Consider the following 22,045-nt stretch of genomic DNA (forward strand, 5'->3'; position numbering starts at 1 on the left):
CCACACTGTGAAGAGCTTGGAATTAGGATTTAAAGAATTTTATCCTTTATTCTGCAAAACTCAGAGACAAATTCAAGAACAGACTAGAGTTTTTAACATGCACTTGCAAAGGATACAAGTTAGTATGAAACTGGCTCACCTAATCAAGAAAATGAGAAGCATTTGTAGAAAATCACAAGGTCAGGAGATAACAGACTGTTATACAGTAGTGGACAGTTCTGACTGGATAACTTTTGGGTGCGTTTCAATAAAAAGAAAAACAAGATATTTCTGCCTTTTGGGGAAAAAAACTTTATGTCTTATCTTGTAATTCAAGGCTTTCAGAATATTCCTATTTTTTAAGGCTTGTCTTAAAGTGCAAGTCTTTTAGGAATATCAGCCTTTTCCTGGCTATGGTACAGGATGGGCTTGATTAGTCATCATAGTGGACAGGGTTAGACAAGATATCAGGGTTTTTTTCTCATATTGTATAGACTACAGAGTAAAACCTCAAATGTTTATAGGCTTCAGCAGAGCCACCAGGTATAGAGTTGGGCTGATTGTACATGTTGTGCCCTGCACAATTCTATGGTATGCTAAGTGCACAGTGCCCCCTGGAGTTATAGAATGCAAAATTCGCTCAGCCACACTTGGAAACCTAGAGGCCACCCAGGTATGTTCAGAACACTGTGGAGTTTTAACAAAACAAATTTGCAGACTATATCCGTGCTTGAAGCTCCAGTTTGGCGCCTCTGCTATAGAATGTAGAGTCAGTCAGTATTTTGTGCAGGGTAATGAGGACTGTAAAATAGATTATAGAGAAAAGAGACTGGAAAGAAAGACACCAGTCAGAAAATGATTTTAATAATCTAGAATTGAGGAAACAGGGGCCTGGCCCAGGGCCATGGTAATAAGAATAAAAATGAAGGAATTAATAGGTTTTCAGTGATAGAATTCAGATTTGATTCAGAATCAAGTCAATTCAGACAATATCCCATAAGAAAAAAAGAGAAGTCCAGAGTGATACAAGGTTTTGAATGTGGGTTGTTCTTAGGAAAATACTTGGAGAAACAATATTTACCTTTGAAACAAATTCAGATTTTAAAAAAAGATTGCTAGATTTTAGATCTCAAAAGAGTAGATTTCACATGTAAAAAAACAATTTTAGAATACAATAGTAAAAATCATGTTATGAAAGATTATGTAATACTATATAATGCTATGATTAAAAATATGTGGGGAAAAAGCAGACAAGAGGGAGGAGGAAATTGGAAAACCTATGCAAAAATGTTAACAGTGACTATCTATGAGTAATATGATTACGGGTTATAGTAATTCTCTTTATATCTATATGGAGATTCCAAAATTTTTACAGTGCATATGTTAAATTTATAATCAGAAAATTTTTTTAAATATCCTAAAGGACTTCCTTTTACATAATCCACAAATTAAATCTCCATTATTTTGTTTTTGTGGTAACCATTTGCAATAGCAAATGCTAATATGTTGTCTTTTTGGTGCAGGGAAAATAGGTCCTATTCTAAGGTGCTAGATACTAAGGCCTTGCAATCTCAAGGAGATAAATATTTAATGTTTTCAATAATGTAGATTTGTTTTAGGCATTATTTTCTAATTCAAAAATTAATTTCAAGTGTGTTAATGATCTTTTTAAAAAAGACACAGTTTTGGGGGGGAAGGGCATTAGCTATTAGCCTTTTGTGAGTTGCATTCAAGACTTAAAGCCTACCTGAGCTTATATCAAGAAAAGAAAGATTCAAGGTAAGAAGGAACAATAATGGTATCCACAATAAAAAGTAATAATGTTTATAGTACTTTAAAGTTTTTAAAAAGGGCTTCATATATATATTGATGCAAGCCTCATTTGATCTTTCAGTAAAAACTAGTATGTAACAATGGCAGGAATTTTTTTTTGACTCTATTTTGTGGAGGAGACATTGAGACTCATAGACATATAGTTTCTGGCTCAGTATCACACAGTTACTAAATAGTGAAACCAGAATTAAAATCAAAGTCTTCCATTTCCAAGTACTGTGATTTTTCCTACAGATTTCGAATGGGAAACCATGAAAGCCAGGCTTTGCCCACAGGGTTAGACCTTTCTCTGCACTGAGAGCGGAGCCTGTTAATATTACTACCTTTGCCCAGCCCTATAACCTGGTCAAGCTCCAGGATGTCACCGTGGCCCAGACTGCTCAAGCTTAGTGAAACCCAAAGTACAACAAAGGAAAATAAAAAGTGGTTAAAAGCTCTTTTGTTAAACAAACAAACAGACCAAAAACAAAACAAAACAAAAAAACACCTTTCTTTAAAGCATATTTTGACATTTTAAACTGCACAATGGTTTGCACACAAGCCTTCCTAAAATAAATATAAGAGTAAAGGTCTGAGATAAATAATGGAAATGACTGAAAAATTTATAAGTTGATCAACTTCCACAACCAGAATAATTTTTTATCTGTGAACCTTATCATAAACGGTTAAAAGGGGAGCATAACTCTCTTGGGTAACCTGAAGCAGAACTTCAAGAATCAGCTTCAGTTCTACCTGGTTGTAACTTAAAAATTAGTTTTCCCTTCATACTTCTTTTATATGATCCCATTTGGCAGTTATGCTCACCTCCTGGAAGAATTTTTCATTGTTCTGTGATCAAGGGTATTCATTTGCCTTAACTGAGACTCTACTGTTGGTCATGCAAGCGTGATTTTTCCTTTGAACACAATTTTGATTTGATACATTCTCAGATTGTTCTTCACGCATGCATGGGTTTTTTGTGTGCATCATTGTTTTCCTGCCTGGATAATTAACTTCTCACTATTTGCGTATTTGTTCATGCTTTTATGTGAACACCCATACTGCTTTGTTCCGTAAATCCTTATTGCTAGGTAACTTGGATACATTAGTACATAGCTCATCTATCACTCTGTTAATCACTTTAAGTGGTAAGCTTAAAGAAGAAGATCTTGTAAAAATGTCCAGACATGACAGTAGAGTTCATCCTCCTGCTCACAGCGAATCCCTCTAGTATTATATATCACCTTCTGCTGATGGAGTTCAGGACATGCTGCCCCCAAAATATGGCACCAGGGCACATTGAATGTTTTTAGTTGAAGAAGCTTGAGAAAACAGCAGAAGCAGGAAGGTCACTCTGACCTTACCCCTGCTCTTCTTCCTTGAAATAGGTCATAAAATCCTCATGTCAAAGGTGCCCTCCCTATACCCAGAGGAAAACAGCATCTTTATCTCCAAAGACAAAGGGACACCAAGAAGAATCCAAACAAACAGGTCTTGCTAAGTGTCCCCAGTTTACTACAATTACCTCACACTCCTCAACCTATCATATTTCTCAGGTTTAACTGTTTCTTTGAGTCTTGTGTCACACGAAACTTAAATTAAATAAATCCGTATGCTTTTCTCCTGCTAATCTGTCTCTTCAGATTAATTTTCAGACCCATCCAGGGACCTTAAGAGGGCCAAGGAAAACTTTTTCCTCCCCTCCACTGCATAATTACTTGAGACATTGCAATTTAAAACAATAAACATTTATCTCATACCACTTCAGATGGTGAGGAATCTGGGAACAGCTGAGCTGAGTGTTTCTGGCTCAGAGTATCTCATGTTGTTAGAGCCAAAATGTCAGCCAGGAGTGCAGTCATCTGACCTCGGTTCCTCACGATGTGTGCGTCTCCACAAGGGTGCTTATGTAATGGCAGCTGGCTTCCCCCAGAGTGAATGATGGGGTGGGGGGGGAGTGGAGGGGCGATTGCCACCAAGATGGATGCCACAGTGCCTTTTATATCCTCATCTGAGAGGCAACAAAGCAACAACACTTCTGCTATATTCAATTGGTCACACAGATCATCCCTGGTAGAACATGGGAGGAAACGACACAAGGGTGTGAATACCAGGAAGCCGGGATCACTGGGGGCCACCATACTTCCTTTGTATCCTTTATTATCTTCTCCCACCTCCATCAATCACTCTTTTGCTCTTATACTTTAACTACTTCCTTTTTACTAGCTCTGCCCTATTTTGGTTCTAGATACTCTGAAGCCTCACTTCGATACCTTCTTGGAGAAATAAAACCCACAAAAAACCCTTTCTAGACTATAGGTTCTGCTCTAGTTACCACTCTATCTCGAAGACTGAGTCTGCTTAAAGAGGAGTCTATGCACATCTCCTCTTTCTCACTTCCCATTTCTTAGGTCCACAACAATTTGACCTGAACCCCATCCTCTCCAATGGAACTGCAATCCCCAGGTCACCCGACTTTGCAAGGACTTCTTGGTTGAAAATTCCAACACATTTTTCAGTCCTTGCTTAATCTCTATAGCATTTGTTTTCCATGAATCTCTTTTACCTTGGCTGCTGTGACACCATTCTTCACTGGCTTTTTCCTACAACTTGTATGATTGTTTGTCAGCCTCCATTGCTGATCTTCTTCCTTTGCCTCTGTAAATTATTGGTATTCTCCACAATTCAACCCTTACCTTTTTTTTCTTGTTCTAAATGCTCTCCCTTTATAACTTCTAGACCAGTGGCTTTAGTTACCATCTGTATGCTGCCAACTGTCAAATCTAAATTCCCAGATTGGTTCTCTTTCTGGAGTTCCACACCATTATATACTAACTCCTTGTTTAAGAGTGTGAAAGCCCCACCAGTTGCTCAACTGATAGAAGTGTTGGCTCAATGTGAGGGGGTCAATTACTTTTGAGAACTTCTGATGGGAGGGTAAACTTTAATAATAATAAAAAAAAGTATTCTAAAAGAAACCTTACTTCCAAAAAGAGTTTTATCTATTTAGTACAACCCTTAGTGCAAAGGCATGATGGAATGTGGTCCCAGCAAAGGCTTCCCTCCCCTCCTAGAAGAAACCACCAATATGTCCACCAAGCCATTATTTATAATTTTAGTTCAGCATAAAGAACAGAAGGTTCACCCTGAAGTCAGTTTATGCAGAAAATGATAAATGTAAGAGCTGTACTCAGCTGCCTCATAATCAATTTCTATCTGTTAGTACCGCCTTGAGATACTTCATGATGGTTTTTCCAAGATTTGCCACATTCTCTCTCCTTCTAGACAAAAATTGCTCAACAGCTCCCTGGAATTTGAGGATTTTAGACCTAACCCTCTCCTGAACCACTGTTCTGAGAGCAAGTTCTAAAAGTCATGTCCCACCAGGTATTGTTAGCATAGACACTGACTGGTCTACATCTGTTACTTGTAGCTGCTACTACTGCATCTGTTAGTAGTAGCTGTTACTACTGCAGCTATTCCTGCGGCCTCTACCTTTCTACCATATAAATGTGCTGTGAGCAAGAGTTCGTCATGTTCAATAACATGGGAATGCCTGATCACAGGACTCCAGGCAGCAGCCTGCTGTTCGTATACTATCGTACAAGATCAGAAAGTTTTCACATGTGCACGTTGGTAGGTACCCTTCTTTAAGAACAAAACCAGATGTCAGGTGGACAGGTGTTTCCTCTTCTTCAAGCTGTGAACCATATTTTTTGCCAATGAAATCACTGGTACTGAGACCAAACGCTCAGAACTCCTAATGCTTGACTCTCCAGAGCCTCCATGCTCAGACTGATGCCAACACCTCTGTACGTCAAGCCCACCTAGGCAGAGACTGCCCAGAGCCAATCAGCAGTGCTACTACTGCTGTTCTAAGGTTTAAAACTGATCAGGGACCACAAGAAGAAACTCATGATTCACCCAAGGAAGAACATCTAAACATTGTAAAAACTTCAGGACCATGGGGGAAAAAGGCAAAATAAAATGAAGTTTTAAACAGAAAGATAAATTGAAACCAGTATGTATTGAGAAAATGCCATATCTAACAAACTTAATGCTCATCCATTATTTATGGAGCTTTAAATAGTCAGAGAGGAAGGGAGGGAGGGAGGGAGGGAGGGAGGGAGGGAGGGAGGGAGGGAGGGAGGGAGGGAGGGAGGGAGGAAAGAAAAAAATATATAAAGGGAGCTTCCTTATCAAGAAATCCATGAGAAGGGTTCATGGGTTGGTTCTGAGATACCCTGAAATGATCTTTTCAGGTTAGCCAACATTCCCTTCATCTCATAGTGCTACTTATTATTTCTTATTGGTATCCCATAAATGTACAGCTGGTGTTAATTTATACTGACATGTTTGTGTTTTTGTTATGTGGAGAGTACTTTATAGAGTCTTCGTAGTTAAGACATACTTCAGATGGTTCACTGCACAAATTACTGTGGCTGCATGTAATCTTAATGTTTTAATGAGCAACCAGGAAGAAGGCACAAAACATTTCCAATAGTATCTCTGGTACCAAGACAAACCAGGAGTATTCTGATCCTGACAGTTTTTCAAACAAACACTGGATAGTGCTGTCTTCCAGAACATAGTAGAAGCCCACAGTATGAAGATAAGCTACCAGCTATGACCTTCAAGTCCAACATAATCAAATTAGGAGGCAGAAATTCAACAGCGGAGAAGATTACAACCTCACTCCATTGATCTACTACTGAAGGCATATTATACAGTGGAACATACCGTGTTTCCCCAAAAATAAGACCGGGTCTTATATTAAGTTGTGCTCCAAAAGATGCATTAGGGCTTATGTTCAGGGGATGTCATCCTGAAAAATCATGCTAGTGCTTATTTTCCGGTTAGGTCTTATTTTCCGGGAAACATGGTAGGTGCAAAAAGAAACGTTGAGTCACTTTGAATATAGGATGTAGATAATGGTAAGCAGACTCTGATCAATGTGGTAAGTTTGGGATGGCTTTGATTACATACATTTTTTTCAAAAGTTTATTCTTATGAACTTGGTTTGAGACGTCATGACATTGGCACGAATCTAGAAGATCAACAAAACCTTCCAAGATTCTGCAAGCCTATCTAGTACCTCTGTATCCTTGACATTCTCTTGTAATACTTGAGACTGGCTGTTGAGATTGAGGTGGAGGTTGAATGTGCAGCCTGAAGAAAACTGCAAATGTTTGTATAATCTGCTGAAGGGATTTTGGAGATAAAGATGGCCCAGAACAAATAAAAAGATTGTCAAAATCTGCTGGAGGTTCACCTGAAGTTAGAAGTCATAGATTTATTGTGGCTATTGCATGCCACACCCTTTAAGTTTGTTTTCACAATTCTCATGATATCTATACATGCAAATAATTTTTGTGACTATACAGAATTTAAATCACTAAGTTAAACTTCAATAGCTAGTTAGGGTTTTGTGGTTACATAAAACAGAAAATTACTCTGGCTAATATAAGATAAAGGAATTTCATTGAAAGGATATATGAAGTTGATGAAACAAAGGGAAAGCTAATGAACAATATTTAAAGGATGAAACTAAAACATTTTCACAGGTCTCACTAATAGAAATGAATAGACTGACTTTTTAGGACACAGATGCCTATGTGAATCACTTAAAGTCTGATTTGGATCACTCCACTCCTGAGTCCAGTTCCAGAGAGAGAAACTCTGCCCTAGCAAGGGTCATATGCTTAGTTAGGGGAGAATTGGGGTGTTATTGCCAAAAGAAAAGGGATTGGATGACGGTGAACAAAAATTAGTAAGTGTCCACTGCAGATAAAATAGCAGGATTTAGATCTGAATCTGTATTTGTCAGAGGTAAAACCGAATATTGTATGTACTTTGCCAAGTTGCCTCCTAATGGGAATGGAGAAGGTAGATTGTTATTTGGGGGAGGGGGCAGTAGAAACAGAAGAGTAAACATGTATGGGAGTTGAGAATGCTGGAAATAATGATGGATGATGGGGCCTCTCAACTGAGGAAGAAAGTGAGGCCAGAAGGGGACTGGAAAACCAGGAGAACTGGAGGAACAAGGTGGTAAGACCTGAGGTGAGGACATTCCTGAGCATCTTCTGAGATAACGCCAGAAATTATACAAGGTAAACCCAGTGAGACATGTCCTGAGCAGTGGGGGTATGTCATGAAGGGTCATCAAAGAACAAATAAAGCTCCAATTGTGTTTTAGTTTCTGATGGTCAGAAGCACACTAATTATTTGTTTTATTGAAAATTTAAGCAGGAGGGAACACAGTTAATTGCCATAGCCATTCTTAAAAATAAAAGCTGTTCCAGAGATTTTATGGTTTTGTGTTGAATAAAGGAAAAATGAAAACTATATTGATTATTGTATTTGCAAACTAAGTGGAGGATATCTGAAGAATATTTTATGAATGAGCTTATTTTTCTACCCACCCCCTTTCCCAAAAGAACTGTTTTATGACTCCAGATAATTTGCTCACACAAGAATATTAACACAAGCCTAGAGGCTAAAGGTTTTAGGTGCCTAAAGATAGTCTTACTGCTAGAAGAAATTGAAAACAGGTGTGTTTATTTGCATGGTATTTAAAGGAAGGAAGATACAGCAGAGGAACTCTGCCATTTATGAAAAGAGCAGAGCACAGTTAAAATGAACCTTTGTAGAAAGGACAGGGGTGGGAGAGAAATGGGTGTGGCTATAAAAGGGCAACATGAAGGATCCTTGTGGGAATGGAAACGTTCTGTATCTTGACTGTATGGATGCCAATATCCTGGTTGCAATATTGTAGGGTTGCTCTGCAAGATGTTACCACAGGGGAAAACTACTAGGTAAAGGCTACCTGAGATCTCTCTGTATTCTTTCTCATAACTGCATGAGAATCTGTTATTACCTCAAAATAAAAAGTTTCATTGCAAAGAAAAACAACAGCAACAAGAACACACACACACACGTGAACTTCCTTAGTTATAAGGAAGAACAGTTATCTTTACCCCTTGTATTCCTATATGCAGTAACATCAGCTAGACCAGTGGTTCTCTAACCTGGCTGCACATTTATTCCCTGGGAGACCTCAAATTGCCAGAAGGGCTGAAAATCATGGAGCGTCTCCCCATCCCTCATTTACTCCTCCCCAGGGGGATAGAAGCAACTAGTTGGACACCGGAGTTGGGGAGAATAAACAGCTCAACCCTCCACCACCCTTTCTAGACCTGCATTTTGCATGGAGTGGGTCTTCTCTCCTAGCATGCTGGGAAGACTCTGTTGTTCAGCTGTGCCAGTGACTAGTGGAAAAGTCTGGGAAAAGTGTGAGTGTGTCCACTTGCCCATGCCTTCCATCAGCTTTACTAAGGTGACGTTCTGACCTTCATCTGTCTGACTCCTGTGTCTCTCTCTTGATTATTCCGACTTCAAGAGGAAAAAAGGGACAATACTACTTACAAGTGCATGCAAGAAAAGGGTTTTCAGATGATCTGATCTCTTATCCCAGACTCAGGGACCCTAGGGATTTGACCTTAGATTTGCCTTTTTGTCATTCTGCTCTCTGGAATATAAAGAAGACAAATGTGGAATGTTAGAGGGTCAGGTTGTTCCTGGTTTACAAAAGCATTCACTGTGACACCTCTGACTGATGAGTTGCAGCTGTACTGGGAGGCATGTGACTTGGCACTTACTCCTAGACTGTGCAACAAGCATGGGATACACACAGGTAGGGAATAGAACGGGTGGCTGCCCTAAGGTGAAGTTCATTGCACCAGGTTCAACCTCATTTCTTGCAAATGAACCCTGGGTACTGGAGGAGAACGGAAGCTGTACCTAACCTGTTACCAGATGTTAGAAGGCCTCTGCTGTTTGGCCCTCTGCATTATTTACTGTGTATCTTTTAAAGCTAAGTAAACTGGTGTGGGGAATATACCATGACTTGTGAGTCTTTTAATCAATTTTGAACCTAGGACCTACTGATATGAGTAACAGTATGTAGCAAGTAGTCTATTAAAATTCCAACACCTGTACCTGCTCTTCAATAACTGGATAAAGTTCTTTTTTAAGTTCACTTAATTGTTGCTGTCATTCTATAAATTAGTACATCTATCACTCATTCCAGCCCTACTTTCAATTTTCCTTCCTTTTGCAGAGAAGCAGAAAAACTAAAAACTTACCTTCTAAGATAAGTAACTTACCTTGCAGTTAGAGGTAGTCCTATGACTCAACTCTGGCTAATGAAACGTGAATTGAATTTTTCTGGAACTGCCTTTTCTGCTTCAGTCTTCTTACCTGGAACACACGTGTGATGCCTGAGGCTTAGCAGTCATTGCTAAAGACGATAGCAAGTCAAAAGGAGTCAGTTTACTTGATAGCACTGTTGAGCTGCCATTCCAGTCTTGGACCTCCCACCCCCAAACTTCCTGGTGCATGAGGCAGAGACCCTTACTTCTTTAAGCAGTCAAGTGCAATCCTAACGGATATATTTACCAATTCCATTTCCAAGTGTGGTAGGGAGAATGGCCCTCCTATAGGTGCCCATGTCTTAATCCCTGGAACCTATGAATATATTACCTTCCACGGCAAACGGGACTTTACAGCCAAAATTAAGTCCAGGAGCTCCAGGTGGGGAAAGTATCTTGGATTACACAAGTGGGTCCATTATCATCACAAAGGTCCTTATAGATGAAAGAGGGAGGCGGAGGGAGGATCAGAGAAAGAGACGTGACAACAGAAGCAGGGTTAGAGAAATGCTGTGTCGCTGGCTTTGAAGAAGGAGGAAAGGGGCCATAAGCCAAGGAATGTGGGCAGCCTCTAGAAGCTGGAAAAAGAATGGCTGCTTTACTGAGCCTCCAGGAGGAACATAACCCTTCCAACACCTTGATTTTAGCCCAATGATGTCTGTGTCAGACTTCTACCAGGGAAGTGTCAGATAATAAATTTGCATTGTTCAAGCCACTACATTTGCAATAATCTGTTACAGCAGCAATAGAAAAACAATATACTGTATTACAGCCTTTTAATAATAAATTATAAGTGCAAAGAAATTGCTTCCTTTCAGTGCAAGACACCTCTACTTTTTAAATCAAAGACAGGAAAAAGGAAAACCAAAACTTATTTTTTAAGAATATTTTTTTTTTAAAAATCCCCATGAAAATGAATTTTTACAGCCATGGTAACAAATAAATACTAATACTGGTTTAAAAATCTTGGTTGATCAGTGACAACCTGTTTCAGTAAACAGGTCTCAGTAACAGGAAACGTACTGAGCTTCTGTAACCCATGCTTCTAAGGCTGATTTTCAAGTACTCCTGCCTCAGTAACCAATATTTTCCATAAACCCTCTATTTGTTTTGTTCAAAGAGAAGTTATTCTGATTTGCTTAGCTTTCCCTTACTTAAGTAAGTGTTAAATTCAGTTTCTAGGTTTCAGATTTGGGGTTATGGTCTCACCCTTTGATATACTGTACATTTTTCTTAAGAAAAGAGACTTGTTCTTAATTTAATAAGGGTTAAAAAAAACACAAAGTACCAGGTTTTGGTACTAACTATAGTAAGTAGTAAGTGAAGGGAGGTGGGAAAGTAGTATGAGAGCATTTGTTTTAATTATGTGAAGAAATAACTTTATGTGTTTAAAACTTTTGATTTTGTCCTATTTTTTTTTTTGCAAAACAAAAACCCTAAAAGTAAATAAAGTCACTCATGATCCCATCATCTTCATTTTTGAAATATTTAAAAAAGTAAAAGTCTTCTCTGATCTTCTTTTTACCAATCCCACCCAACAGAGGTAAGTGCTATTGACAATTTTATGTCAAACGTAAATTGGGCACAGGGGTGTTATTAATAAGCCTATTTTAACCAATTGCCATGATGTTGCTGTAGTCTTTGGAATGTATTTTATATAGTTGGATATAGTTTAGTAGTTTTAACTTGGTTGTGAACTTCTTGAGAACAGTAGTCATGCTATATTCACCTTTGCAAAACAGATTAGGTATGTTACATAATAGGTTTTTGACAAATATTTATTGAATTGAATTAAGAACTAAATTTCTCTTCTAAGATCCCATTTAATCTCTGGTATAAGAATATAACACTTAGTCCTAAGGGGATATGGGTCCAACTGTAGTAGACTCTTTGGGATCTAAAGTTTAAAGTTCTAGGACAGTGTTACTCAAAGAGTGGTCAACTGGTAGTCTATCGAGTAGTCAAGAGAATTTGGCATCTCAGAGGAAAAAGCAAAAGTAATTTTGTTGACACACAGTTTGTAAATGTGAAAGTAAGAGTAGTTACTGCTTTTTCAAAAATCCTCTTATATTCTTAGTTTATTATTTTTAAAATAGATACGATTTTCACATGATTCAAAATTGGAAAAGGTCTCCATCCAACCACATTCCCTAGCCAATATCGATCAGTTTATGTATCCTTCCAGAGGTATTTTACAACATACAAGAAAACACCACACACACACAACTTCCCCTCTTTTTACACAAGTAATTTAGGCTATACACTCTTCTGCAACTTATTACGTGCAACAGTATGTCCAAGACAACTTTCCATATCAGTACACCAAGAGTGGCCTCATTCTCTTTTATAGCTACAGAGAATTCTTGAATGGACCCAGAGATTGTTTTCTTATTGCAATGAAGGTCTTAATAAATAACTTTGTACAAATATCACTTCATATACATTAAAATCTATTTGTAGAACAAATTCCTAGAAACAGAATTGCTGGTGTAAAACCATGTAACTTTACTAACAATTGTCACTCCAATAAACTTTGATTGAAAAAAAAGAAAAAGAAACAGAATTGCTGAGTTAAGATGTATATGAATTTGTAACTTTTAAAGTTACTACCAAAATCACCCTTCATGGAAGGCAATTCATGGTCTCATGCAAATTAGAGTGTCTGTTTCCCCATAGTCTCAGCCACACAATACATTTTACATATATATATATATATATTCTGATACAATAGTTCAAAAATGACCTTTCAGTGGGACACTAATTTGCATTCTATTGTAAGTGAAATTAACAGTTTTTTCCTATGTTTGAGCCATTTGTGTTACCTTTTCTGTGACTTGTCTGGTTGTATGAATTGCCCATTTTTCTACTGGGCTTTTCTACTGGGCTTTTCTACTGGGCTGTTTTTTTCCTTAGTTTTTTCCTTAGATTTTAGGTGCTCTTTCTATTAGGAAAAATAGCCCTTTATGACACTAGTATCAAGTGATTTTCTTCAAGTTGCCATTGCCTTCTGACTTAGTTAATGGTACCTTTTTCCATGTAGAATTTTTTTTTAGTACAGGATTGAATTTATCAAGCTTTCTTTAGCAGCTTTTGAGCTCCTAAAAAACTACTTGTAAATTTCTCCAATGATTTAATCTTTTTTATTGTTATAAATGGATCTTTTCATCTGCTTGATGACTGATTTCTGAATATTAATTTCATACCAATCCTCCTGAATTCACTTACAATCTCTGAAATTTTGTGTTTTTTCCTCAGATTTTCCAGATATATATAATCATATCATCTGCAAATAATTTATAAATTTACTATTTCCTTTACCCCCAAATGAATCTTTTTTATTTTTCTCAAAAACTTTATTACTATATAATAAACTCAACACTTAGCAATCTTTTTGAGATATAATTAAATTATACATATAATATATATAAATAAGTTATGTAATTAAAATATAGTAAAAGTTACCATTTGAAAGTGTGTATGTTAGTGATTTTTAGTATATTTGTAAGATTATACAACCATCACCACTATCTAATTCCAGAACATTTTTGTTACCCCAAAATAAAACCCCAGCTATTTTCCATTCTTCCCTCTTCTTGACCTCTGGCAACCACCAGTCTATTTTTTAATTCTATGGATTTGCCTATTCTGGATATTTCATATAGAAGGAATCATACAATATGTGTCCTTTTATGTATAGCTCCTTTTACTTAGCATGATGTTTTCAATGTTCATTTATGTTGTAGCATGTACCAAAACTTCATTTCCTAGCAAAATAATATTCCATTTTTATGGATTTACCATGTTTTTTAATCCATTCATCAGTTGATGGACATTTAGCCACTTTTTCGCTATTCTGGATAATACTGCTATGAACACTTATGTACAAGATTGTGTGCGGATGTATGTTTTCATTATATATACCTAGGAGAAGAATTGCTTGGTCATACAGTAACTGTAGGTTTAACTTTTAAGGAACTGTCAAACTGTTTTCCACAGGTGCTGAACCTTTTTTATTCCTGCCAGCAATGTATGAAGGTTCCTGTTTTTCCACATTCTCGCCAACACTTGTTATTATCCTTTTTAAAAATTATTATAGCCATCATAGTGGGTATAAAGTGGTATCTCATTGTAGTTTTGATTTGCATTTCTCTAGTGATTCGTGGTGTTAAGCATCTTTTCATGTGCTTACTGGCCATTTGTATATCTTCTTTGGAGAAATGTCTATTCAGATCTTTTGTCCATTTTTTCAGTTGGGTTGTCTGTTACTAAGTTGTTAGATTCTTTATCTATTCTAGATAAAGTCCCTTATTAGATATAGGACTTGCAAATACTTTATCCTATTTTGTAGGTTGAGTTTTCACTTTTTGGATAGTGTCTTTTGAAATAAAAAATTAAATTTTAATTTTAATGAAGTCCAATTTATCTGTTTTTCTCTTTTGTTGCTTGTGTTTTTGGTGTCATATCTAAGAAACAATTTCCTAATGCAAGGTCACAAAGATTTACATCTATGTTTTCTCATAAAAGTTTTACAATTTTAGCTCTTAGATTTGGGTCTCAATCCATTTTGAGTTAATTTTTGTATATAGTGTGTGGTACTCATGTTCCAAATTCATTCTTTTGTATGTAGATATCCAGTTATCCCAGAACCATTTGTTGAAAGTCTATTCCTTCTCCCATTGAATTGTCTTGACACCTATGTTGAAAATCAATTGACCATAAGTGTATGGATTTGTTTCTGGACTCCTAATTTATTCCATTCATCTATATATCTATCTTTACACCTGTACCACACAGTTTTGATTACTATAGTGTTGAAGTAAGTTTTGAAATAGGGAAGTGTGAGTCCTCCAACTTGGAACTTCTTTTTCAAGGTCATTTTGGTTATGTAAGGCCCCTAGTAATTCCATATGAATTTGAGAATCTGCAAAAAAGGCTATGGAATTTTAGCAGGGATTGTATTGAATCAATAGATTAATTTGGTGGAATACTGTCTTCTAGTACCAATATTAGGTATACCAATCCATGAACACAGATATCTTTTCAATTAGTCTTTAATTTCTTCCAATGGTATTCTAGGTTTTACAGTATGAAACATCCACTTTTTCTGTTAAATTTATTTTTAAGTATTTTTTTTTTTGATGCTACTGTAAATGGAATTTCTTTTTTCCACTGGGGAAGGAGAACAGGACTTTTTGGGGGAACAATGAGTACTACCAGGACTCTTTTTTTCCAAGTCAAGTTGTTGAACTTTCAATCTTAGTTGTGGAGGGCACAGCTCAGCTCCAGGTTCAGTTGCTGTTGCTAGTTGCAGGGTGCGCAGCCCACCATTCCTTGCGGGAGTCGAACCGGCAACCTTGTGGTTGAGAGGACGTGCTCCAACCAACTGAGCCATCCAGGAGCTCAGTGGCAGCTCAGCTCAAGGTGCCGTGTTCAATCTTAGTTGCAGGGGGTGGAGCCCACCATCCCTTGTGGGACTCCAGGAGTTGAACCGGCAACCTTATGGTTGAGAGCCCATTGGCCCATGTGGGAATCGAACCGGCAGCCTTCGGAGTTAGGAGCACGGAGCTCCAACCGCCTGGGCCACCAAACCGGCCCGGAATTGTTTTCTTAATTTCATCTTTTGATTGTTATTGCTAGCGTGTAGAAATACAACTCTTTTTGCATATTGAACTTATATCTCTGCCTCATTGCTGAACTCATTTATTAACCCTAATGGAGTTTTAAAAATTCTTTAGGATTCTCTCTACGTAAGATTATGACATCTGCAGATTGAGTTTTACATCTTCCTTTCCGATCCTGATGTCTTTTATTTCATTTTCTTGCTTAATGGTCTTGACTAGAACCTCTAGTACAATGCTGAATACAAGTGGCAAGAGCAGGCACCCTTGTTTCCAATATTTTTTACTTTATAATTTTTCCCCAAATTATAAAGATAATTTCATTAGCTAGGAAAATTTTGGTGGTGATAATAGTTGTCATTTTTTTAACCTTGTTAATGGGAATGCTTTTAATATTTTTCCTCTTGAACATAAGCTGTCTTAGGCGTTAAAATAGATTCATGTCAAGGAAGTGTGATACAGTCTTATTCTTTTATGAATTATTTTTGAGTCACAAGTATATGTTAAAAGTTTTTATTAACTTTTTTTCAGTCTGTAGAGTTGATCTTCCTTAGATCTATTCCTAAGATAGATGTCCTAATATTTAATCATCCTGGATATCTGAAATAAACCCCATTTTGTCATTACTCTTTGAAGATATTTCAGGATTCTTTCTCCTAATATTTTATTTAGTATTGTCCTATCAATATTTATAAGTGAGATTAATGGGCATTTGTTTCCCTACAGCCTTTGTCACATTTAGTATTAAAATTATTCTTGCATCAGATAAAGAATTTGGAAGGTTTCTTTCTTTCTCTACATACAGGAATAGCTTAAATAGTTTTGAAATTATGTGTTCCTTAAAGATGCAGCATAGTCACCTATGCAAAGCACCTGGTGCTTTTTGTGTGGGATAGTTCTTCGTACTTTCTTTTGCGGTAATCGATTTGTTTAAATTTTCTGTATCTTTTGAGAGCAGATTTGGTATAGTTTCTTAAAGAATCCAAATTATTGCCTGAAGTATATTTTGCTTTTTTTCTTAATTAACTTAGCTAAATGTTTACCTTTCTTTTTTTTTTCCTTCAAGCAACCAGCTTTTGGATTATTTAATTCTACCTTTTTTTTTTTTTTTGGTTTCCAATTAAGTAGTTTCTACTTTTGTCTTTTTAACCTCTTGTCTCTGCTTTCTTGGATTTATTTTGCTGACCATTATTTAACTTCATTTAAATGCTTACTTCGTTTGTTTTCATTCTTTCTTAATAGGTCATATAGTGACGATTTCCAGCTTCTTTGTAATTTATTCACCTGTGGATAAGACCTAGTTTGAAATATTTGTAGATTCAGATTCTAGGATGTTTGTGTCAGCATGACCTGAAATATAAGCAATTTATATCTGCTTAAGAACCAAAATCATTTACACAGGCACTGATAGGCAATGACAAGGCTGGTCAAACTTAGTGTTGGACATAACTTTAGTCTGCTAAAGGATGGCTAGGCCCTGAACTTTATGCAAACTTTTTGCATGGTAACTTGTTTACCCCATCTCAGATGGAAACTCTACCCCATGTACCTAACACTGACTAAAATTTCCTGCTTCCACCTTACTGTTTTTGCAATACTTGACACAGTTCACTAAGTTCAAGACTCCCTCTAAGCAATTTTAGTATATCCTTCCTCTTTCTACAGCCACCTGTCCCATGGTCTCTGCATATATATGTTTTGCTTTCTCAGAGATGTTTCAACTTAGGGTTTGAGTGTCTCTCACTGCTACTAGTAGTCTCCCATCATCAAGTCTTGCCTTGCTAATATCCAGACTTTCATTTCTGCTCCATACCATAAGTTGAAAGATGCTTTGAGTCCCAGAACATCATAGATTTTGGATGATAATTTTGTTGTTAGTGAGTTTTGCTTATTAAATAGTATCTTTATATATGTAGTAGGTTTTTGAAACCCCTTAGAAAAATCCCTAGCTATTCTGAACAAATCTAGGTCAATGAACCACTATTCCGGCATATTGTAAAAGTATTTAAAATGTTTCCTCAGTTACCAGTATCACATGGGATCTGATAGTAATGTTTTTATGATTGTTATTTTCTATTTTATGATTGTCTGCAATTCTATTTGGAATTTTCTCTTGGGCCCAAGAGCTGTTTAACCCAAGATATTTTATTTCCAAGTAGGTAGGGCTTTTGTTTCCTTGTTCGGCTATTGCTTTCTCATTTACTGAATTGCTACTAGAGGAAGTTGTCTGTACTGTTTTATCTTTTTGGAATATATTGAGCTTTCCTTTTTAATTGGAAATATAAATAGGAGATATATCTGTTTTCAGAATAACAGAATTTGACATATATCAATCAGCTCTATCTTATAAATTATGATATTTAAGTCCATTATATTCTCTTTTTTTATGCTTTGTCATGGACTGAGGAGTCCATGTGAATTAAAGTATCCTGTCACTAATGTATTGCTGTCTACTTCTCTGTGTAGACCTTAACTTTTGCTCTAAGGGCTCTGCTTGTATTGATGCTGTTATTTGTATACAGAGATTCATAACTGTTATCTCTGAATTATATACTTTAGCATATGAAGTGCCCTTCTTTGTAATGCTTTTTGTTCTGAACTCAGTCATATTTGAAATTAAGATTGTGACCACTTTTGTTTACATTAGCCTAGTCTGATTTTCCCATTCATTTATCACTTTTTTAATTTTCATTTTCCATTCTTCTGAATCCCTTATTTTTAGGTTTTTCTTTTTAAAGTGTAGAATTTTTTTTTGTACCCCACATAACTTTTCCCCTATAAGTGGATGAGTTTAATTCATTTATAATTGTTACAATTATTTATAATTATTGATATGAAAGCTATGTTTAGTCATGGTTATATCATGTTATTTTGTTACTATTCATGTTTTCAAAGTTAAATATAATTTCCTGTGTGAGATTTTGCTTATTTATATGTGCATTTCTCCTGATGATTGTTTGCGTTTTTGTCTAATGTCTAATCTTCTCTTTCTTTATTAGACAGTACTATAAATACTGTCTGAGCAATAATTCTTAGCATTCCTCTTCCACCTCTCCTCTCTCTCCACAGCTTCCAAATTTTAATTATATTATCTTAATGTTTATCTTTCTGTTTAATAACAATTATTTCCACATTTGTAAGTCTTAGTCCTACTTATCAGCAGTCCCTGTGATATCTACCTTATGCTTTCTAGTCATTGCTTCTTTGATAAAATTTGTCCACTGGTACATTATGCAAATGAGTTAATGTAACCAGTATCCCTAAGATCTTGTATTTTCAAAACCGTTTTCCTTTATACTTAAGCAATGGTTTGATTGGATATAAAATCCCTGGGTACCCCCTCTTTCCTTGAGGATTTTGTCTGTTTTGCTTTGTCTATAATGTCTTCTAGGAACGAATGTTGAAGAGAAATCTGAAGTAGGCCTAAGTTTTCTTCATTATGAGTAATATATTTTCTTTGACTTTCAAAGAATGCTTTATTTTTGAAATCTAATAATTTTATGAGCACCTATATTGGTGCTGACCATTATAAAAAATAATACATGCCCTTTTACATTTTCAGACTCAAGTCTCCTATATCTGTAATTTTTTTATTGAGTTATATTTTTAATTTTCTTATTCCTTTATTTTTTCTTCTTTGCTTTCAAGATCTATGGATGTATGTTTTTCTCAGTTCTGGCTAATTCATATCATTATATTTATATATTGCCTCTCCTCCTTTCCCATTATTCTTTCTATTTAGAACTCTCACTAAGTGTCAGATCTTCTTATTCTATATTCCATATCTTTTAACCTTTTTTTCCCCCCCACATTGTCATTTCCTTTTTCCCTTCACTGCATTCTGGATTAGTTCTTCAGAGATATCTTCTGGTTCACAAATTCTCACTTGAGTTATCTAATTTAGTTAATCCCTCCACTGAGATTGTTGTTGTTTTAGGTTCTTATTTTGCCACTAACAATTATATTTTTTTTATTTCTGGTTTCTTTTGAATTGTTTCCATAATGTTTCTGTTCATTCTTTTCCAAAGTGTTTCTAGTTGAATGTCCACTTTTTCAACTGCATGATTTATTTAAACACTTCACACATAATCTATTTTATGTTGTACGTATGTAATTGCAATTCCAATCCTTGAAATCTTTGGGTAATCTAAGTCTCTTGTTTCTGCTGACTCTCACTCATGATTATTGTGTTCTTGTGTGTTTGGTAATCTTGTTTGTGAATTCATTGCTTGATCATAATCTGTGGGAGTCCTCTGAACCAAATTTGGAGAGCTCTTCTCTAGACAAAATTTGTTTCTATTTCTGTCAGTAACAAAGACCACTTCGGCCCTCCTTGGGGTTTTGGCTTAGAGTGTCTCATGTTCAGCTTGTCCACATGCTACCATTCCAAGGTTTGGTACACACAACAATTTTGTTGCCATGGAAACACTTTCTCAGGGCCAACGCTGTACTTCCTGGCTTCCTGCCCATCCAAGCAGCTTCCTGTTACTTTGGCTCTCTACTCTTCTCCAAGCCATCAGAAATGAGGCTTCTGATCCAGTATTTTATGTATGAGTATGACCCTGATTTCTCCCCAGCCAATGGAAACAGGACATAACAGGGATGTTCACAATGCAAACTCTCTCTTCTCCCCCACTATCACACATGCACACGGTTTTCTGCAAATACAACTTGTCCATGTGATAAATATGTTGCTGCACTTTCTCTGCTTCTTGGAATAATATGGGGTCCAAGAAAATTCTTGCAACCTCCTTTGAATCTCATTCCTGCCTTTGAAACAAAAGATTTTGGCTATCCACAAGAGACTGAAGTTATGTCCTTAACCTTCAAGCAATATATTTTGCTACTTAACCCTATCCCTAACACAAATCCAATCCTAAGCCCTAAATCTAATAAGATTTTTCTAAAATAGGCACTCTTATCATCCTCCCATACTCAACCCTCTGCTTATTTTGTAATTTAGCAACTTGTCTCATAGAGTTTTTTTCTTCTCATTCTTCTCATTACTTTGGGGTGATTACCCCTCAAAAAGGAAAAATGCTAACTTCACACTACTGTTTTCAAATCTTAAGTGCCACTACATTCTTTGTGACAATTTCATTTCAGAAGATGGCAAATATACTTTAAAAATTGTGTTTGGCAGTTTATCTGGCACTAACACAGTTACACTAATATTCCATTACCAGGTACAACTCATCTTGGTCTAAAATTTTTTTCCCCCTTCTTCCACCTCCCCCCCTCCAGTTCAAGCTGTTGTTTCTTACTCTAGTTCTGTAGGACAGCAACCTGGACCATACTGGTATTATGAGCCTTGCTCTCCTCCCTGGCTGAGGCAGTCAGTCTCCAGTCAGCCGCTCACAGCAGCTCACAGCAGCTCACGGCAGTTCTCACCAGCCGCCCAGCTCCAGGGAAAGCCATTGTTCACAACCATAGCTGTAGAGGGCGAAACTCACTGGCCCAGGTAGGAATTGAACCAGCAACCTCGGCCTTAGGAGCACAGCGCTCCAACCACCTGAGCCACCGGGCCGGCCCTAAAATATTTTTATAACACTTTTATTTTACATGTGGTTACTCTTGTGTGGTCTTATATGCCCAATGTTTAAAGAAATGTTATCAAAGATGTTGAAAGTGTTTTACTAAAGCGAAAACATAGTGATGAAAAGAGTAATGTAATATTAAAGCTCAGAATGTCATAAATGTAAAAATTAAACAGGACCTCGATTTTTAGCTAAGTGAAGAGGCAAATGTGATAATTTCATAGAAACAAGTGAAAAAGAAAAACATGAAAAAAGTGTGACAGTGGATAGCTGAGAATTAGCAATCCAGCTATTTTTTTCATTGTGTTATCTTCTAAGAAACTTTATCAAGTTTGGGCATGAAGTTACATATGCTTTCATTTCAACTTCTAACCAAACACTGTAACCTCTGGCAGGCAACCCAATTAAACATTTCATTACTAAAATAAACAATATGGTTACAAAATTAAATAATTATTTTTGCTAAAATCAGAAATGTACCTGTACATGAACTTCATTTCTTTAGCATACATTTTGCTTTAATCCAAGCTAGCTTTGTCTAGCCTAACAGAACTGTGACTCACTTGCACCAGATCCTTCTACCTGTACACATACCATATGTCCACTCCCTTTCATCAGTAAGCCCTTAGGACATTAGGTTCTGCTCCAAACTCATCTAAGAAGAAAGCTTCAGGTCTATCAACCATGACCGAAATACAATAACCAGACCTCAACCTAGAATAAGGTTTTAGTCAAACAAAGAAAACACCATGGCCTTAGTGATAGTTCAGCTCCAGACTCATGAAAGCAGAATGGCCCCACCTACTTGCATCCCCTGGGAACCAGACAGAACAATGCCGTGATTGCCACCAGAAACTGAAGCCATGATCAATTGCCTGCTGCCTTAGCC

The sequence above is a fragment of the Rhinolophus sinicus genome, linkage group LG02 (genome assembly GCF_036562045.2).
Source record: "Rhinolophus sinicus isolate RSC01 linkage group LG02, ASM3656204v1, whole genome shotgun sequence".
Taxonomy (NCBI): Eukaryota; Metazoa; Chordata; class Mammalia; order Chiroptera; family Rhinolophidae; genus Rhinolophus; species Rhinolophus sinicus.